Here is a 21,960-nt window from a genome sequence, read left to right as displayed (position 1 = left end):
ATGATAATGTTCCAGTTATGTTGTTGTTTTAATTATTATTCATGACAAGATCATTGTGTTAATTGGAACATGAAGCTTAACTTGAGATATTCGTGCTACCACAAGGGTGGAATGGGATGCCCTTGTCTGACTAATTAGGAAAGCTAGTAGAGGACTACCTTACCTGAAAGGGGCAAGGGCAGTAGAGGAGCTGCGTATAGGGAGGTTCTCGGGTCGATCATACTGCAATGGCTTTTCGGATGAGGGATTCCTATATTGCCCTTCTCAGAAACCGTAGCGGGTTTTCTGAAGCTGGTGCAACTTTGTAAAGGCCTCGTAGTGTATCCCTAGCCATTCACCTCAGAAGTGTCTAAGGGCCTTGCAAACCTTGGCTAGATGGGATACATGACTTGTGGATAAAGAGCGCAACCTTTGCAGCTGTAAAACCGGTATATCGGTTGTGCTCACGGTCAAGAGCGACTCAGGACTCTTGCATAATTAATATATGGAACTAAACTTAATCTGTCATATGCATTGCACTGCCACTACCAGAATCCGGGCCTTTGCCGAGTGCTGGGCGCTTTGCTGAGTGCTTTTTCTCGGGCACTCGACAAAGAAGCCTTTGCCAAGAGCCGCACTCAGCAAAGTCCTGCTCTCAGTAATGAGCTCGTTTACCGAGTGCAGGACACTCGATACAGAAACACACTCGGCAAAGGTGGTGCTCGGTAAAGGGCCGTCAGCGGCTGTCTAAAGCTGACGGTCGTCAGCCTTTGCCGAGGGCCAGCACTCGGCAAAGAGGCTTCTTTGCCGAGTGCCAAATATCTGGCACTCGACGAAGACCTCTTTACCGAGTGTCTTCTTTGAACACTCGGCAAAGCATAATTTTATTTTTTAAATTTTGGCAACCAAATTTTTTGTGGTATGTTCCTACACTATGTAGACCTACATGTACCATTTTGGGACAATTATAATAGAGTTTTCAATAGGTAGTAGATTTAGTTCGTTTATTTGAATTTCTTTGGAAAATTTAGATTTGGACTGCAGGTCACTCGAAACTTGAAAAACCGTGCATGCAAAAATGATATTCATGCTACTTAGCACAAGTTACGACCGATTTCAGAAGCGGACCGGAAACTTCGAGCAACATGCTCACTAAACATGGTCGTGAACTTTCCATCCACATGTTTAAAAATTGTATAAAACATAAACAAAGTTAGAAAATCATGAAACTTGTCCACGTGTTATGACATTATATATAGAGGCTGTGATAAAAATTTGAGAAAGTTTCGAGAAATCTGTGACACACTGTGTGTAGAAACCTAAGGGATCCACACATGAAATCATAGAGTTTCAATGTGGATCTCTTAGGTTTCTACTTATAGTGCGCCCCTCGCCGTCCCCTCGCGCCGCCGCCGCCCTCAACGCGCCCCGGCGCCACGCCCGGCCGCCCCTCGCCGTCTCTCGCCCGGCCACCCCTCACCGTCGCGTGCTCGGCAGCCCCTCGCCGTCCCTTGCCCGGCCGCGCCCGGCCCGCCCCTCACCGTCCCTCGCCGTTCCTCGCCTGCCGCCCCTCGCCGTCCCTCGCCCCTCGCCCGGACACGCCCCGCCCACAGCGCCCGCGCCCCTCGCCGCCTCCCCTCACCGTCCCCCTCGCCGTCGCCCCTCGTCGTCCCCCTCGCTGCGCCCTCGCCGCGCCCGCGCCCCTCACCATGCCCCCCGCCACGCCCTCGCCCACCCGCCGTCGTGCCGTCCACGCTGCCGTGCCTTGACCGCCGTGCCTCAACCGCCGCGCCCTCCACGCCGGCAAAGTGCACGCGGCCGACCTCCAACCCTCGCGCCCCGTCGTCTCGCCCGCGACTCACTGTCTCACCCGCGACCAAACCTCCAAGGTGATTTATATGAAATGATTAGATTTAATATTGAGTCATATTTATATACGTGTATGATTAGGTTAATATGTAGTCTTGTTGTGTTATCTCTGATAGATTGAATATATATAGATGTGATTACCGGCCATCGTGCCGTTGAATTATGCGTGTATGTCAGCCATCGTACTGATAGTTTTATTTGCAGGATTTCAAAACCTCCCCGTGCAAGGGAGGTGCTGCCGAAATTTTCTATTGCTAGGCTTCTGTTAGAGGATGGAGGACTGTGAGTGGATGTACACGGGCCATAGAGGAAGGAACAATGTCACCACTGAATGGATTAGAAAGACCGATGATTTTGTGGAACGGGCATATGGCGAAGCTGATAAAGGAGCGAGTCTAGTCCCATGCCCGTGCAGCAAATGTGCCAACCGGAAAAGAAAACCAAAGAAGGCCATGGTAGAACATATTTGGAAGAATGGATTTACTCCGGGCTATACTCGGTGGATCTTTCATGGTGAAGTGCATCGTACGAGAGAGGAGGTGCTAAGACAACGCGTCGAGGATTATGATGCCGATGCGGGGGTAGCGGATATGTTGAACGACTATCAGGAGGCACAATACATAGGAGGATGTATGGATGACGAGCCAGAGCCGACTGCAAAGGCGTTCTATGACATGTTTGACGTGGCACATAAGCCCCTTCATGGCCAGACAAAGGTTTCTCAACTGGATGCCATTGGGCGTGTAATGGCGTTCAAGTCGCAGTACAACATGAGTAGAGACGCATTCAATGGCTTGTTGACGGTTATTGGGAGCTTGCTTCCGGATGATCACGTTCTGCCAAAGAACATGTACGAGGCACAGAAACTCCTTCGTGCACTCAAGATGACGTATGAGCAGATTCATGCTTGTCCAAAGGGCTGCGTGCTATTTAGGAAAGAATACACGGAGGCAAAGTACTGTCCCAAGTGTAAATCGTCTAGGTTCATGGAGGTAGACTCTGGTGATGGACAGAAGAGGCAGCTCGACATCCCCTTGATAATCCTATGGCACCTTCCGTTCATACCGAGGATCCAGCGTCTGTACATGACAGAGGAATCCACAAAATAGATGACATGGCACAAAAATGGAAAACGATACAATCCTGACAAGATGGTGCACGCATCCGATGGTGAAGCATGGAAACACTTTGATGCCATTCACCGTGAGAAAGCCGAAGAGGCTCGTAATGTACATGTTGTGTTGGCCACAGATGGGTTCAATCCCTATGGAATGAGCACTACCCCGTACACATGTTGGCTCATGTTTGTTATCCCAATCAATCTCCCCCTGGTGTGTGCTTTCAAAGGCAGAATATATTTGTGTCGTTGATAATTCCCGGACACCCGGGGAATAAAATGGGCGTGTACATGGAGCCTTTGATCAATGAATTGGTACGTGCCTGGGAGGAAGGGGTATGGACGTATGACCGAGCTACGAAGACAAACTTCAGAATGCATGTTTGGTACCAGTACTCCATGCATGACTTACCGGCGTATGGTCTATTCTGCACCTGGTGTGTTCACGGTAAGTTCCCATGCCCAATTTGCAAGGAAGCTCTCAGGTTCATTTGGTTGAAAAAGGGTGGCAAATATTCGTCCTTCGATAAACATCGACAATTTCTCCCTCTTGACCATCCATTCCGCCTAGACATCAAGAACTTTATGAAAGGTGTCGTAGTGACAGACTGCCCACCTGCAACGATGACTGGTGTCGAAATTCATCAACAGATAGATGGGCTCGTGGCTAATACAGAAGGTGGTTTTGTGGGATATGGTGAGCAGCATATGTGGACACATAAGTCTGGCTTGACTCAGCTCCCCTATTATGACGACCTGCTCCTTCCACACAACATTGACGTGATGCACAATGAAAAGAATGTTGTCGAGGCACTATGGGCAACAATTATGGACATTCCTGATAAGTCAAAGGATAACGTAAAGGCAAGAGTGGATCTGGCTGCGTTATGTGATAGACCAAACCAAGAGATGAAGCCGCCAAGTGGTGGAAAGACATAGAGAAGGCCTAAGGCCGATTTCGTCCTAAGCAGGGCCCAGAGGAAGGAAGTACTTCAGTGGATCAAGATGTTGATGTTCCCTGATGGGTATACAGCTAACCTGAGTAGGGGATGAACTTATCTACTATGCGAGTCTTAGGGATGAAGAGTCATGACTTCTACATATGGATTGAATGGATTCTTCCTGCGATGGTTCGAGGCTATGTCCCTGAGCATGTCTGGCTAACACTTTCAGAGTTGAGCTATTTCTTCCGTCAGCTTTGTGCAAAAGAGTTATCTCAGACCATGGTTGCAGACTTGGAAAGATTGGCACCCGTGTTACTGTGTAAGCTTGAGAAGATATTTCCACCCGGCTTCTTCAATCCAATGCAACATTTGATTCTTCATCTCCCCTATGAGGCACGAATGGGGGGCCCGTGCAGGGATGTTGGTGCTATCCAATCAAGAGATGTCTAAAGACTATTCGAAAGAAATGTAGAAATAAATGCAAAATTGAGGCTTCCATTGCAGAGGCATACATTCTAGAGGAGGTGTCAAACTTCACAATAACTTATTATGGTGACAAACTGTCGAGCGTGCATAATCCACCCCCTCGTTACAATGATGGCGACAATGAATCGAACCTTAGCATATTTTGAGGCCAACTTGGAAGCGCAAGTGGCTCGACCACCAAGACCCTGACACATGAAGAGTGGCGACATATCATGCTATATGTATTGACCAACCTTGAAGAGGTGACGCCATATATGGAACAATTTCTTCATGAATTCTGGCGTCGATCAAGGGACCCCACTCCACAGGAATTTGACACTCTTCTTAGAAAGGGTGCGAGAAATGGGTTGCCCGATTTCATTTCCTGGTTCAAACGTAAGGTACGTGCTTAGTTTGTCAAAGAGATCCGTCTATGAACTCAATTTAGCGTCTTTTAACTTGCGAATACTTGCAGGGCCAAAGAGATCAGTCTATGAGTGCTGAGTTGAGACAAGTAGCCAACGGCTTTGCTTATAGGGTCAAGAAATATTATGGGTATGACGTCAATGGATACCGTTTTCGCACAACAAACTACGACAAAAGTCGGCCCAATCGGAAAACAATGTGTTCTGGAGTCTTTACGCCCGGCCTTGACGATGTCGATTATTTTGGACGAATCAAAGAAATATATGAGCTCAATTTTTATGGTTCTAAACCTCTTACTCCAAATGATATTCAAATGTCATTGGTTTGACCCTCAAGTGATGAGACAGACACATTCTAATCTTGGGATAGTCGAAATTCAACAAGATTCCACCTTACCAGGAGACGATGTCTATATCGTGGCCCAACAGGCCACACAAGTGTATTATCTCCCATATGCGTGCCAATGAAAGAACATCTTAAGGGTTGGGATGTTGTGTATAAGGTATCGCCGCACGGGAGGTTACCTGTTCCTAACGATGAAGATTATAACTTAGACCCGGACACATATGATGGAGAGTTCTTCCAAGAAGATGGGCTAGAAGGGCGATTTGAGATAAACTTAACCGAAGCTATCCGAATGGACGTAGATATTGAAATGGTTGTTGATGAGGAGGAGGATGAGGTGCAAAATGATAATGACTTAGTAATTCTTGAAGGCAATGACATTAATGATGAACTTGCGTCTTCCGATGGTGTTGACTATGAAATGGTTGATAGTGATGATGAGAGTTATGATCCGGCTAACCCTGACACATATGAAGATTATTTTTAATCGATGTAATGCTATATGACTTTTATTTCGCACCTGTTATTAAATATATCTTTTTATACGTGCTTATTTGTTTACTCTTAATTGCAGGTTTTTGGACAAATATGGTGGGCGGTAATTGGCTGAGGAGGAGGAGGGGGAGGAGGAGGAGGACGGCGGACGAGGCAGAGCAGGCGGCGCAGCAGGACGACGACGACCAGCAGCAGGACGACGACGAAGCTCAGTAGACCGCCTCAGGTTCTGGCGCCTCAGGTTCGAGGAGCATCTACCTGCGAGGTTCGGCAAGTCTCCCTCAGCGTCCCATACTTCGGGACAGGCGGCCGCTGATTCGGCCGGATGGGGAGAGGCATGTAACTTTATGTTCTTCATTCTTGTTCATATTATGTGTTCAAAATCATAATATAAACTAATACTTTTTATTTATCACTTGGACAGGTCTTGGATGGTGGTGGATTATGCTGGGGGTCATCGTCGCCTCCCCAATGGCATCCTCAGCCTGTTGTGCAGGGAACACTTCCCTGGACTGGTTGAGTATGCCGGAGTGATGGGCCCAGCCTACACCTTCGACCACTAGGCAGTCGCCCCCGATGCAGTAGACCGGGACGGTCGGGAATTCAATAACAAGGCAGAGCGAGTGAAGCAAGAGTTGTGGGTAAGTCTTAGTATAATGTAACATATGTCGCATTCGTTGCAAATTCTTGAAATAATGTATGGATACTTCGTTTTTGTACGTAGGATTTCTTCAGATGCGAGGCTGGATATGAGGCTAGGGCGGATGTGGTGGCCACCACGAGCTGTAAGAAGCTCGTCGTGGACATGCACTATGAGGCCCAAATCCAGGCCATCGTCAGCTACTACGGCTCCGTCCTTGGGGAGAGGGTGACCATGCAGCAAGCTCGAACCATGTCGTTAACCAGGGACCAGTACCTGCATGTAAAGTCATGCATATTTGGTACCATTACTCCATGCATGAATTTTATTTTATCTTCTCATATGCACTTCACATGTTTACTTTATAGATGATTCCACATTGGTGCGCCGCACATCCTCTGTGCTGGGAGCAGATGGTGGATAGGTGGTGCTCGCCTGAGTGGGATGAGGCGCACAATGCTAGCCGAGAACAGCGTATGATGATGCAAGGTCCCTCCCACCACCAAGGCAGCCGAAGCCTGGGCCAATATGCAGAACCATGGGTAAGCCCTCTTTTTTATTTAGGTATATAGCACTGGATTAGATATTATTTCTAATTATCTCGTTGGTTTTCTTGTAGTCGGCGTCACATGGTGGTCGACCTTGCTCCATCTTCTCGGCCTATGCTATGGCCCATAAGGGCAAGGCGATGTCCGACGTCACCTACAACCCGGATGATGGGCCCGAGGCCTACACCAACCCTGCCGTCTACAACCGCCTTCATGACTACACCGCCATGGCGCAGGAGGTCCATGGCCCAAAATATGATCCAAGCACCGAGCAGATCGACCCCGATGTGCTCATGAGGGTCGGAGGAGGCAAGAGACATGGGCGGTACTGGATTGCCGACGAGGCAATCGACTCGTCCTCCACTCCCAATCTGTCTCAGGTGGGAGCAAGGAGCACGGGCTCAAGTCCAGCCATACGACCTCGGCACGATAGCTCACAGCATCACATACAACAACTCGAGGTTAGTGCTTCTGTAACTCGTCCTTACTTGAGTTATATACCTTCTCTTTGAGTTACTATAACGTTGGCTTGTAATATTACAGACCCAACTAGAAGAGATGGAGGCGAGGATGATGGTGGAGCGGGAGGCGGAGCGAGTGGCTCGCGAGGCAGATCATCAGAGGATGGCGGAGATGTTCCAGTACATGCAGAGCCTTGGCGCCGCATAGGGTTTCGCTCCGCCATCTCCATTGTTCCCTGCAGTTGACCCCGCTCTGTTCCATACTCCAGTGAGTATCAAAATTGTAGTTAGATGTTGGTAATGCATCTAGTATAACACATGCAATCTCTTCTCTGTGCAGGGCCAATCTGGGGCAGCATCCAACAACCCTCATGGTTTGCCCAGCCCAACGCAGCACCAATCCAACCGCCCACCTCAATGAGTTTAGTGTTTAGACTTATGTCAGAGCTTATGAACTTATGTTGAATACTTATGTCAGAGCTTTAGACTTATGTGTTGATACTTCTAAACTTGTGTTGGTACTTTTGAACTTGTGTTGATACTGTTTGTGTTGAGAACTTCTGAACTTATGTTTGTATATTAATGTTTGTGTTGGATATATATGTCTGTGATGATCTGTGATGTATATATGTGATATTTGTGAAATATCTTTTTTTTGTTTGGATGGAATAGGAAAAACAAATAAAAAAGGTGTGTACTGGTCACTTTGCCGAGTGTGACACTCGGTAAAGAGGTACTTTGCCGAGTGTCAGGACCATAGCACTCGGCAAAGAACTAAGACCTGGGCACCGGTATAGGTTCTTTGCCGAGTGTAGTGGCTCTGACACTCGGCAAAGAAGCACGCTTTGCCGAGTGCCATACATAGCACTCAGCAAAGAACCTGACATGGGGACCCCGTTGACGGATTCTTTGTCGAGTGCTGGCCAGCAGACACTCGGCAAAGGTAACTCCTTTGCCGAGTGTCACCTAGGACACTCGGCAAAGAACCTGACATGGGGACCCCGCTGACGAATTCTTTGCCGAGTGCTGGCCGGCAGACACTCGGCAAAGGTAATTCCTTTGCCGAGTGTCACCTAGGACACTCGGCAAAGACGCCGTCTTCGTCACCCGGCGCCGTGACGGTTGCTTTTCTTTGCCGAGTACTTCCTGACACTCGGCAAAGTCTTTGCCGAGTGCCCAAGAAAAAGTACTCGACAAAGAAGGCTTTGCCGATGCACTGTGTGTGAGCCCTCTTTGTCGAGTGCGACACTCGGCAAAGACTTTGCTGAGTGTTTTTAAGGCTTTGCCAAGTGCTTCAGACACTCGACAAAGAAGTTGTTTCCAGCAGTGTGCGGGTGTTATTATCAATTATGATCACTTATTTAACTGGGTTGGTATCTATTTATACTTAGTAACTGCTAATAAAACTTTGACCAACTTTAAAAGCAATGCTCAGCTTTAACTATCTCCTTTGGTAAGCCTTACACTTCACATGAGCCCCACTGTAAGTGAGCTCATGCACATTATTCCCCACAACTTGTTGAACGATGAACGTATGTGAGCTCACCCTTGTTGTACTCACCCCTAGGTCAAGGACAGATACTACAAGATGAGGAGCATGAAGGATGTCGCGATGGGTTCGTGAGAGGTCTAGGACGTCGTCTCCCAGTCAACTACGGTTGTTGGATTGTTGTCTTCGTATGATGTATTTATTTATCTATTTTATATAGAACTCCATTATATATTAAAGATGTGACATTCGTTTCTGTACCATGAGTCATTATATGTGTGAGACTTGATCCCAGCACACATGTGAGTCGCGCCCCGGTTTGGCCTCCTTAAATCCGGGTGTGACAATCATGTTATCTATTTATTAGTTTTCGCGTATCATGGCGGCCCGCACGCCGTACGTGTACTATGCGCTTGCGGCGGTGTTGCTTCACGCGTTACGTATTTCGTCTCGCGCCGCTAAGTCATCTCGCTTAGAGTTGCTAATGTTATTTAAATTACTCGTCTAACTGAAAGTTGTTAGCGCTAAAGACTAATTAAAACTAGGCGATAGCTCTATTTGCATTAAATAAATATTGAATAATGCGAGTATATCGAATTAATACTTGTTTAGTGTAAATGCGCTAACTTCTCAACCGTAGCTCTGACTATCGTGTTTCTTTTCCTCGCGTGACCGTAGTAGCGAGCTTATATTTTGTATTGTCTATTTTTAGTATGTTTTTCTTTGTATGGTGCAATGTTCTTATACATGCATATATGTTTGTTTGCTTGTGCTTGTTTGTCTTCGCTTCGCTTTGCGATTAGAATTGGACCCATTCCCAAGCTTTGAGGAATCGACGATCAAGCCTTGGCGACCAAGTGATCAACCTCTTCGAGTTCTACAGAATTTAAGAACTTGAGCATCTGTTTGGTGAAGGCAAGTGTCCTCTGACCTATTTATATCCTATTCACATGGTAATTCATTCCCCCACATTACATAATCAAAACCTAAGGATTGACTAACTTTCTATTTACCTTATCCTTGATTACCTTTGGATTATTGTGGTTAGCTTTATGCTAGCGCTCTACTCTAATAAATGAACATGATGAGAATATTTGTGATACGTTGATGATATCTTGATTATGATGATGAGCTGGTGTTACTTTAGGGGATTCAAGCTATTTCCTTAGTACCTCTCCATAAGGACCTATTCGCTGAATGACCACCTAGAAAAATAGTACAACCATGAGGGTGAAATGGGATGCCCTTAGCTGATTAATTGGAGGAACTTGGGGTGTGGTTGGCTTCGCCGTTGTACCGTCAATGGGGCCGAGGCATAGTGCTTGCTCTATTAAGGGTGGGTGCTGAGGTTCATTTGATTTGGTTTTGTTAGTCACCCACCTTAGGGAGGAGTACTGTGTTTGTACGACTAGCGAAACCTAATGGGCATCTACACACCAGGAGAATCTTTGTAAAGGCTACATAGTGATACCCAGCCAGATCAATTAGGTAGTGGTAAATGGGGAGTAGCGCTCCTTGGACAGAAAGGGAATCACGGCTCGTGTAAAGTGTGCAACCACTGTAGAGGAATGAAACTGTTATATCAGTCGTGCTTACGGTTATGAGTAGCCTTGGGAGCTTCTTTGATTAGAGATACAGATGGTTCGAGACACTATGGTTCTATTAATGGATTTGGTTACGATGATGATAATGATGTTCCTCGATGAGAAAATGGTTCACATGTTAGTTATTGATAAAACTTGGCTTCTACTAATAATAAATACCTGACGAACTAAAAGCAACTGCTTTGATCCTAACTCCACATAAAGCTAGTCCACCTCAGCCAAACGGGACATTTGCTAAGTACGTTGATGTGTACTCACCCTTGCTTTTACAAAACACTAGGTTGCCTTTGGTGCAATCCATGCTCAGGTAAATAAGAAGGTGTCGAGACGGATCTCAAGGAGTTTCAGGACTTCGATGAGTTCAAGGATTAAGCTAGCAACCTCCCCCAGTCAGCTATCTATGGTGGGTTTGTTTACGTTGGCTACGTTTCTATTATGTGCACTTTGATATATATTATGTAAATGGCTATGGTCTATAATATTATTCTTACTCTTTATTATTATTCAAAGCATTGTGCTATGATGAGTCATTTATGTAATCGCTGTGTACGTAAATTTCTGATTGTGGCACGTACATGGTTCGCATTCGGTTTACCTTCCAAAACCGGGTGTGACAACCGCCACGCGACCTGGCAACCCGTCGGTGACTGTCGCCACCATTCACCTCGCGGAGCCGAACCCAAGGTATTGCTCATCACGATAAGGCCCTAGGGTTCGTTGCTATTTGGTCCCAAATAGGTGGTGGCCATTATAGAGGTGTTGCCCCACCATCAGGATAACCATTTTAGGTACATCAAGTAATCATCCCATTAGCTCCAAGATTTCCTTTCAAGACCACATTCAAGATAGTGTTATTTGTCTTGCATCTTATTTACTATCTCGCTCCCTAAGGTCTTGACCCTCTCTGGGCAAAACCTTGTGATCATCCCCAAGATCTGAACTCACTACGAGGACGACATAGGGATCATTAGTGTTTGGTCCAAAAAGGCGCCAACACACTTTTTTGCGACTCCATTGGGGACGAAAAGATTGGATCTATCATATTTGATCTAATAGATTAGATCTATTAAATTAAACCTATCAGATCTGCCACAATGGCCAATCCCAAAGATCACAACAACGTTGCCCCTGACATCAACACAAGGCTGACTAACTCGTCGGCCACTGAGGATGACAAAATAGAAGACCACTTAAAAAGGCTGGATGAGGAATTCTGAAAGGGAAATCGGGTTAACCATTTCCTATAATCGATTTTGGTGGTTGACATCCAACACAAACCACGTGGACTAACTAGTTTGTCTAGATATCATTTATTACAGGTGCATAAGGTTCAACACAAACCAATAAAGAAATCCGGTTAGGGACACAATAAAAATGGAGCAAAACGACTTGAGTGTGCTGAAACTTGGCGCACCGGACACTGTCCGGTGTGCATCAGACACTGTCCGGTGCACCAGGCCGTACACTTCCAAACCAGCCGCTCTCGGAAATTCAGCAGGCGCACTCCACTATAATTCACCAGACTGTCCGGTGCGCACCGGACTGTCCGGTGAGCAAGCGGAGCAACGGCTCCCTGCGCGCCAACGATCGACTGTGCAGAGCTACAATAGTGAACAGTGTCGCGGCAGAAGTCAGAGCGCAGAAGTCAGAGGCCACCGGACTGTCCGGTGTGGCACCAGACTGTTTGGTGCAGCAAGACGACAAACGGCTTCAACGGTCAACTGCTCTGAACCCTAACGGTTGCGCTGACGTGGCGCACAGCGGACAGTGCACAGTGACTGTTCGTTGGGGCACTGGACTGTCCGGTGCACCCATCGCCAGCAGCCTTTGCCAACGGCTAGGAAGTGGTAGGGGGCTATAAATACCCCCTAACCACCACCTTCATTAGCATCCAAGTATTCTCAACATCTCATTCATTGCAAGAGCAAAAGACTTCACTCCTAGACACATTCAATAGATCAAATCCTCTCCAAGTCTCCAAATCAACTCAATTCCATTAGGGACTTGCGAGAGGGTCTTTAGTGTTCTTTTGTTGCTCTTGTTGCTTGGATTGACTTCTTCCTTTCTCATTCTATTTCTCAAGTGCTTTATAAGCAAAGCAAGAGACACCAAGTATGTGGTGGTCCTTGCGGGGTCTAAGTGACTCGTGTGATTAAGGGAAGGCTCACTGGTCTAAGTGGCCGTTTGAGAGAGAGGGAAATGGTTGAAATAGACCTGGCCTTTGTGGCCTCCTCAACGGGGACTAGGTTCTTTGGAACCGAACCTCAGTAAAACAAATCATCGTGTCTACTCGCTTTTATTCTCGCTTGATTTGTTTGCCCTCTTTCTCCTCTCTAAAGTTTCCTTGCTAGTATTGATTTGAGTTTGCTCCCATACGTCATCCGCACTCTTTGAGCAACTTTTAGCAAGAGAGACATTTTTTCGATCTTGAATATAATTCTAACACTAACCTCGACCTTAGTGTGCGTTTGAGTTTATAAATCTCAGGTTCACCCTATTCACCCCCCTCTAGGCAACTTTCAAATTTCAACGACAACATGCTCAGATAAGCAAGGTGGTGAAAAAGTGGTACCTCTCGCACTTCAAGGTAGATCGCCTCTAGAAGGTCGTCAAGAAGAGGGAAGTAAATTATGATTCACTGACAGCCTTGCTGCATCAGCTCCCCATTGTAAGTAACACCACACCATTATATGATATTCAATCTATTAAAATTTCTTTTGATAATCAGATTAAAATTATAATGGAGGAAATAGAGAATATGACACATGTATTAGAAAATATTCACACACCTGATTTTTGTCACATAAATTGGGCACTAAAATAAATGCGTCAAAAACATCGTCAACAAATGGGGCTTCTCTGTTCCAACCATATTATGGTATATCGATGAACTCATATTCAGGAAAATATTGTCACCATCCTCACTGCATGGTAGATTGGCTCTAGGTACGACCGGACAATCCAAGCACGATCACGGACGGTCCGGCCCTCCAACGGACTGTCCGTCACCTTACGTTGGATAGTCTGGAGTCACACCGAGCCTACCACGAGTCTCATAGGCAAAGCCCTTCATGTCTGGATGCTTCGTATACAATACCAGACCGTTCGGTCCCTCTGCGAACCATCCGATCACCAAGATCAGACTGTATGGGTGTGCATACGCAGACCAGGGCACTGCACGTCAGACACAATCTTCATGATTCACCCCACCAGCAGCGCACCATAGTATCAGCATGCCACCCACGCATGAGGACGAATGCCTTTCGACCCCTGCAAAGCCAAAAGAAATACATGTTGTTGTGCTTGTTTCGCCTGCTAAGGCCAAATCTGCTGCTCGCTCTCCCCTACATCCGGCACAAAAAAGGAAAGTTAAGTTCACAATTAATGTTTCTATGTGTGATAAAATATTTGATGAGCTACTTAAGAATGACAACATTAAATTGTCGCACACAATTCCTCGAGGAATTGAAAAAGTGTGTATATTGTAAATGGCATGATTCCTTTCTTCATAACACCAATGACTGTAATATCTTCCGTCGACAAATACAATCGGCTGCAGATGAAGGCCGTTTGAGATTTCAAGAAATGAAGATTGATAAGCAACATGTCCCTATCGATACATTAGAACTGGTAGACAAGAAAGTCATGGTTCAGCCATGTTTAGCCGATAAAGCCAAAGAAAAAAATATCATTGGTGACCCTCGTGTGCCAAATCTATCACGAGGGGTGGTTACTCAAAAGGCTCTGGACAAAAGAAAGGCTAATAAGACTGGAAGTGCCAGGGGGTGCACCAGGTATGCCCAAATGTTAATGTTTTGGAGGTGAAGGTCGTGATAAACAAAAGGGCAAAAAGCCGAAGGTTACTTTTGAGGAACTTCTGGCTAAATATCACAAGCAAATCAAGGCAAAGGATGTTGATCAAATTGGCATTGCTAAGTCATATAAAGCACCTTTGAAGCCATCAAAATGACCTCCGAAACGTAAATCTAGAGATCAGGATTGGTAAGGATAAGACTTTCATGCATCAGCAACATATCCTCCTTTTGGGCTGCCAATACCAATGCAATACAGTTCAACTCCTTCGTACTTTCATCCTTATCCATCTTGGGGCTAGTATGTTTCAAATGCTTATTCTTCTTCATATTTTAGGCCACATAACATAGAATATTCAGCTCATTTCAATTCTGATTTTGAGAAACGATCATATGACAAAGACTGTTTTATATCTAAGAATCGGTCTAGAGCTCAAAATAAGAATTGAATGGTCAAGCAAGTTTATGTAGTGAAGAAGGATAATAGAAAAGCCAAAAGTTCAGATCTGAATTCATGCATTACAGAGCCGGAGGAAGTATTAGATACTTCGCTAGCAGTACCCAAACAATAGAGAAATTAGCTAGCGATATTCCAGGTACTAAATCTGAACTTAAGAAGCCTAATGTGCCCAAACAACCAAGAAGCCCACTCGATTATCATTCTGGCAGAAGAGGATAGAAAAACTCGATGCACAAGAGTCGAAGGAGAGAGGCATGACATGGGCCCCTAATGGGAGTTCTCAAGATCTAGGTAAGGATGATGCTTTTGGAAGAAGTGGAGTAAAGTCAAACAAAAGGAAGAAATCAAGTACAAGACATTTGGGTGAAAGGTTTGCCTCAGCTCAACAAAGCTATTAGTCATTGCATCGTTCATATTTTTCAGTTGTGCCATATACGTCGTCCCAAGGTATTTTCGGTTATCCTTTATGGCATCATTTTGCTCCATATGCATCTTTATATTATGGAGGAGTGCAACTGGATTATTATGCATATGGATAGTTGCGATATGCTGCTACTTACATGAAGTCGAAGTATTTCAGTTGTTGGTAGTAATGATTCTTGCTACAATTTGCTTCTTTCATGTTTATTCATGGGATGAACATGCTTATTGTAAGGAAAATGGACCCCAGGCCTTTTGGCTAATTGAGTTTTGGTGTTTGATGATTAACACAACCTGTGGACTAATATGTTTGCTAGTGTTTATAATTATAGTTCACAGGATGCGAAGAGAATTGGACCAAGGCAATGAGGATGCAACACCTCAAAAGAAGACATAAAAAGATGCATAGGAGTCCAATACTCAAGAACAAAAGAAGCCCGAAGAAATCAGCGAAGGAATCCAAGAAGCGGGCTGTTAGCCAGCGCCTGGTGGCGCACCGGACAGTGCTGTCCGGTGTGCACCGGACTGTCCGGTGGGACAACCGGACAGTCTGCGCATAGAGGCCACAGACAGGCGCTCTCGGGCTGTAGCACCGGTCTGTCCGGTGGTGCATCGGACAGTCGACACCGGACTGTCTGGTGTGCACCGGACAGACGACAACGGTCGGATCCAACGATCAACTACTACAGGCGCCAACGATCGGCTGACGTGGCGTGCACCGGACACTGCACAGTGGCTGTCCGGTGATGCACCGGACTGTCCGGTGCACCCGACGACAGAAAGTTGCTACTTTCTGTCCAACGGCTAGTTTGGGGATTGGAGGCTATAAATACCACCCCAACCGGCCATTCTCAAGTGTGGGAGCTGAAAGCATCTAGGCCCCTGGTTGGTTTTAGTGATTAATGACAACGTAATATTATATGTGACTAACGTGTGTTTTGCAGAGACAAATGGTAAGTTAGGTCGCATGACAGGTAAAAGTACTACAACGGTGAAAACAATCCCGGAGATAAGAACTCGAAGCGACGGCTAAAACGACGGAACAAAAGGTGAAGGTCTAAGGAGTCCGAGTGTCAAGGAGATGTGGACACTCGCGATTTAGTTAGGTCTTTTATTCTCTTTTAGCCGTACTATTAAGAGGGGTTGTCGATGAGTAGTTTGACCAAGAGAGTTCTATTGTAGTGTTGGTGCACAATCACACTCATATACAGTGCTAGGTGTCACTCTAGAACTCACACACAAGTTAGAGCGAAAACCGATTTGAAAATCAGCTGAAAAACAAGACTTAGTGTTTCTGGCTTTGGGGCACCGGACTGTCCGGTGTGCACCGGACTGTCCGGTGCACCCTCTGCCAGGTGGGGCCAGGCTGGTCCACAGCAGAGTCTTCCCAGTCGCAGAAACCCGAGAGCGCAGCTTTCGGAGATGAATTTTAGTGGCACACCGGACACCGCACCGGACTGTCCGGTGTGCACCGGACAGTGGACTGTTCACTGTCCGGTGCGCCATGAGTCCAACGGCTAGCTGTCAGAACTAGCCGTTGGAAGTGACCGTTGGCGCACCGGTGGCGCACCGTTGGCGCACCGGACTGTCCGGTGCGCCATCGCGCAACACATTGCCTGTAACGGCTAGTTGGTGGGTGAGGGCTATTTATACCCCCTCCACCCACCATATTCAATGTCTTGCACTCCACATTTATTCCAGCACCTTGGTAGAGTATTGCAAGCACCAAAAACCTAGTGAGGAGATTAGAGAATCATAATCCGCGCTTGTTCCTCATTAGCGCTAGTGAGAGCCACCTAGAGCACACACCACTTGCATTAGGCTTCTCTTGGTCAAGCGAAAGTCTATGGCTTATTACTCTTGGTGATCGGCATCACCTAGACGGCTTGGTGGCGTTGGGAGCTCGGTGATCACCGTGAAGATCTTGTTGGTGACCCGACTCAAGTTTGTAAGCGGTCTCGAGGGATCCACCGCGCCGGAGTGGCAAAGGATCATCTCGTAGTGAGCACTTGGTTCTTGCGAGGACCAAGGGGGAGCAATACCCTTGCGCGGGTGCTCCAACGAGGACTAGTGGAGAGTGCCGACTCTTCGATACCTCAGGAAAAATTGGAGGAGTCTTCTAAACTTTGCTTTACATTCCGCACTTAATTCAAGCACTTTTCATTGTGTATTTGTTTAGCAAGTATTTGAAGTATTATCTTAGTTTTGTTCATTTCTAGTATTATTTTCTTAGTGCTAGTTGTTGGGGTGAAGTTGGGCTCTTGCTTAGCTCTTGCTTAGGTTTTAATTAGTGTTGATTTTTAGAAAAGCCCAATTCACCCCCCCTCTTGGGCATCGTGATCCTTTCAATTGGTATCAAAGCCTTGTTGCTCATAGATTAGCTTAACCGCTAGAGTTACGATGTCCGGTGGGGATGGACCTCCTCCCGTTTTTGATGGTGACGATTTTCCTTATTGGAAAATTCGTATGGAAGCATACTTAGAGGCTATAGACATCGGTGTCTATAAAGCCGCCACACAAGGGTTCCCCGAACCTAGAGATGCCACAAATCTTGTAGGTGATGAGTTCAATTATGAGAAATGGAATGCTAAGGCCAAAAACACCCTTTTTAGAGGCCTTTGCAAAGATGTGTTCAATAGAGTAAGAAATCATAAAAATGCTCATGATTTGTGGATGGACATTTGTGCTCTACACGAAGGAACTAGAAGTGAACGTGAGGAAAGATATCACATAGCCATGCGAAAGTTAAATTCTTTTGAAATGCTTACTAATGAAAATGCAAATGCTATGTACTCACGACTTAATATTCTTGTAGAGGAAGTCAATGGATTGGGGCTTACTCAAATCTCACAACCGGATGTTGTGAGGAAGATTCTTAGTGTCCTCCCAATAGACAAATATGGACACATTGTCACTGTGCTACATCAAATGGATCTTTCGGTTACCACACCTACACAAATTTTGGGAAAGATCAATGCCCATGAAATGTACATGCACATTAACGACAAAGAAGAATCATCTTCCAAAAGAAAGGATTTGGCTCTCAAAGCAAATCATGAAAGAAAAGGAAAAGCAAAAATACAAGTTGAGGAAGAATCCTCAAGTGATGATGACCTTGATGCAAACATTGCCTTGATGGTAAGGAAGACCACCAAGATGTTGAAGAAGCTAAATAGAGAAGGCATCAAATTTGATTCAAGGAAGAAGAAGTTCTTTTCCAATAAAAGAAAGCCCATTTCTGAGATGGACTGCTACAACTGTGGTGAGCTTGGTCATCTTGCTCATCAATGCAACAAGCCCAAGAAGAACAAGTTCAAGGGCAAGAAAGAAGATGACAACGATGATGAAAAGAAGGAAAAGAAATTCTTCAAGAGAAAGGATGGGAAGCAAAAGAGGTTCCACAAGAAGAAGAATGGAAAGGCATATATTGTTGGCGACTGGCTCACCGACATCGAATCATCAAGTGGGTCTTCTTCAAGTGAAGAAGAAAATGATGAAAAGGTTGCTGCCATCGCCGGGGACTTCTCTTCACCACCACCATCGCCATCATCCACCTCTCACCTATGCCTCATGGCTAGGGGTGAACGGAAGGTACAAAATGATATTAATATTGATGATGATAGTGATAGTGATAGTGATGAAGAATTTGCTTCACCTTCATATGATGAGTTAGCTGACTTACTTAAAGAATATACTCAAATCATTAGAAAGTCAAAAGCTAAATGTGATAGGTTGAAAAATGAAAATGAATCTTTAAATGCCAAGTATGACATAGTTATAAAGGCTAGTGATGAAATAAAAGAAGAAAATAATACTATGTCATCAACCATAAATGAGCTCACAAACTCCCTAAAAGATGCTAAGGAGAAATATGACAAATTAAATGAAGCAAATAGGGAGTTGCAAAATAGACTAGTTAAGATCAAGGAAGACTATACTCAAATTAAATTTGATCATGACAATCTTCTTGTTGAAAATGAACTTTTATCTTGCAAAACACATGAGGCTATTAACCCTGTTGTTAAGCTTGATGTAGCAACCTCATGTGATGATTTGATTCAAGAAGAGCAAACTAGTCTACATGCTGAATTGACTGAAAAAGTTGAAGTCCTGACTTTAGACAACCAAAAATTGAAGAATTACTTGACTGATGCAACTACTAGAGGAAAAGTTGCTATTGAGAACAATGATTTCAACAATGAGTTGGCAGTGGATAATCAAAGGCTTAAGAATGAGGTCAAGAAACTAAAAAGTGAAAATGAACATCTTGCAACAAGTGTGCAAAAGTTCAACAAGGGTCAATACCTCCAAAATGAGCTGCTTATGAACACTGTTATGAAAAATAACAAGAGTGGTATTGGATACAATGCTTTTGTGCAAAAGAAAGCTATCACTCAATACAAGCCAAAACAGACTCACAAGCCTATCAAATGCTTTGAGTGTGGAAATGAAGGTCATTTTGCCCACAACTGCAAAGCTAAACCACCAACTCCCTTGCCTAAGCACTCAAGACCATTTGCTTTCAATGCTCACTATGTTCTAAGAAAGGTTGCAAATGGAAAGATTAAGGTTACATTCCTAGGTCCACCAAATAAGAGTAGACCTAGACAAATCTGGGTGGCAAAGTCCTTAATTGAGAGAGTCACTGGTCCTATGCAATATAGGGCTCTCAAAACTCAAGCTTGAATTGTCTGTGAATGTAGGTGAACTACAAGACCGGTGGGAGCCATTGGGTTATTGACAGTGGATGCACACAACATATGACAGGCAACCCACGGATGTTCACCTCATTAGATGAGAATGTTGATGGTCAAGATAAAATCACATTTGGAGACAACTCAAAAGGAAAAGTGCAAGGACTTGGCAAGGTGGCAATCTCAAATGACTTATCAATATCAAATGTTCTCTTAGTTGCACCTTTGAGCTTCAATTTATTATCAGTGGGACAACTCTGTGATCTTGGACTTCAATGCTTATTCACTCCATCAGAGGTTATTGTAACAAAAATGGATGATGAATCAATGGTATTCAAGGGATTTAGATACAACAACCTCTACTTAGTGGATTTCACTTCAGAAGATGCAGACTTAAGAACTTGCCTCTTCACCAAAGCTTCTCTTGGTTGGCTTTGGCATAGGAGGCTTGCACATGTTGGGATGAGCACACTCAAGAAGGTATTAAAGAAAGATATGGTTAGAGGATTAAAGGATGTGGTATTTGAAAAAGACAAGCCATGCAGTGCATGTCAAGCTGGAAAGCAGGTTGCTAATACACATCCCACTAAAGCTTTCATGTCAACATCAAGGCCACTGGAACTACTTCACATGGATTTATTTGGACCTACAAATTATGTCAGTGCCGGTGGCAACCTCTACTGTCTAGTGATTGTTGATGACTTCTCAAGATACACTTGGGTGTTCTTTCTCCATGACAAATCTGAAGTTGCACCTATATTCAAGAAGTTTGCCAAGAAAGCACAAAATGAATTTGACTGCAAGATTAAGAAGATTAGAAGTGACAATGGCAAAGAATTTGACAACACCAACATTCATGAGTACTGTGATGAAATTGGGATCAAGCATGAAGTATCTGCCACATATACACCTCAACAAAATGGAGTTGTTGAAAGGAAAAATAGGACCTTGATCACTCTTGCAAGAACAATGATTGATGAGTATAACACACCGGAGAGGTTTTGGGCCGAAGCTGTCAACACTGCTTGCTATGCATCAAACAGGCTATTTCCTCACCGGCTACTTGCAAAGACTCCTTATGAACTACTAAATGGGAAAAAGCCAGACGTCTCTTTCTTCCGGGTGTTTGGGTGCAAATGCTACATCTACAAAAAACGCCATCATCTAGGGAAGTTTCAAAGACGTTGTGATATTGGTTTTCTTTTGGGTTATTCATTAAAGTCCAAAGCATATCGAGTATTCAACCATGCCACTGGCGTGGTAGAAGAAACATATGATGTGGAATTTGATGAGACTAATGGCTCCCAAGGAGCACTTGAAAATCTTGATGATGTAGGTGATGAGCCACTTAGGGAAGCAATGAAGAACATGCCTATTGGAGCTATCAAACCAAAAGAAGATGAAGAAGAGGTGCAAATCATTGACAGGCCTTCTTCATCAAATGTACCACAAGATGATGAAAAAGATGAGAGGCATGCAAATGAAGATACATTTGTCTCCCATGAACAAGCAAGGGTACAAGCCGAAGATGTTGATGCTCCAGGATCTTCTTCCCAAGTGGTTGACAGGAGAAACTCATCACTACTTCAAGCTCATCCTCAAAACCAAATCATTGGGAGTCCTTCACAAGGGGTTATTACTCGATCACATAAACATGCTAATTTTATTGAACATCACTCTTTTGTTTCTTGTGTTGAGCCTACTTGTATAGATGAGGCACTACAGGATCCGGACTGGGTGAATGCCATGCATGAAGAACTTAACAACTTCACCCGTAACGAAGTTTGGACCCTGGAGAAGCCCCCACAAGATGCAAGAATCATTGGAACAAAGTGGGTGTTCAGAAACAAACAAGATGATCAAGGTGTGATTGTAAGAAACAAGGCAAGACTTGTCGCAAAGGGATTCTCTCAAGTTGAAGGCTTAATTTTGGAGAGACCTTTGCACCGGTTGCTCGACTGGAAGCCATCCGTATCCTTCTTGCATATGCATCATGCTATGATATAAAACTTTATCAAATGGATGTAAAAAGTGCATTTTTAAATGGTTTCATAAATGAACTTGTATATGTTGAGCAACCGCCTGGATTTGAAGACCCTAGATATCCTAATCATGCTTACAGGCTGTCCAAGGCGCTATATGGGCTAAAGCAAGCTCCAAGGGCTTGGTATGAGCGTCTTCGCGACTTCCTC

This window comes from Zea mays, chromosome 6, assembly GCF_902167145.1.
Source record: "Zea mays cultivar B73 chromosome 6, Zm-B73-REFERENCE-NAM-5.0, whole genome shotgun sequence".
NCBI classification, from domain to species: Eukaryota; Viridiplantae; Streptophyta; class Magnoliopsida; order Poales; family Poaceae; genus Zea; species Zea mays.
This window is presented reverse-complemented; position numbering follows the sequence as displayed.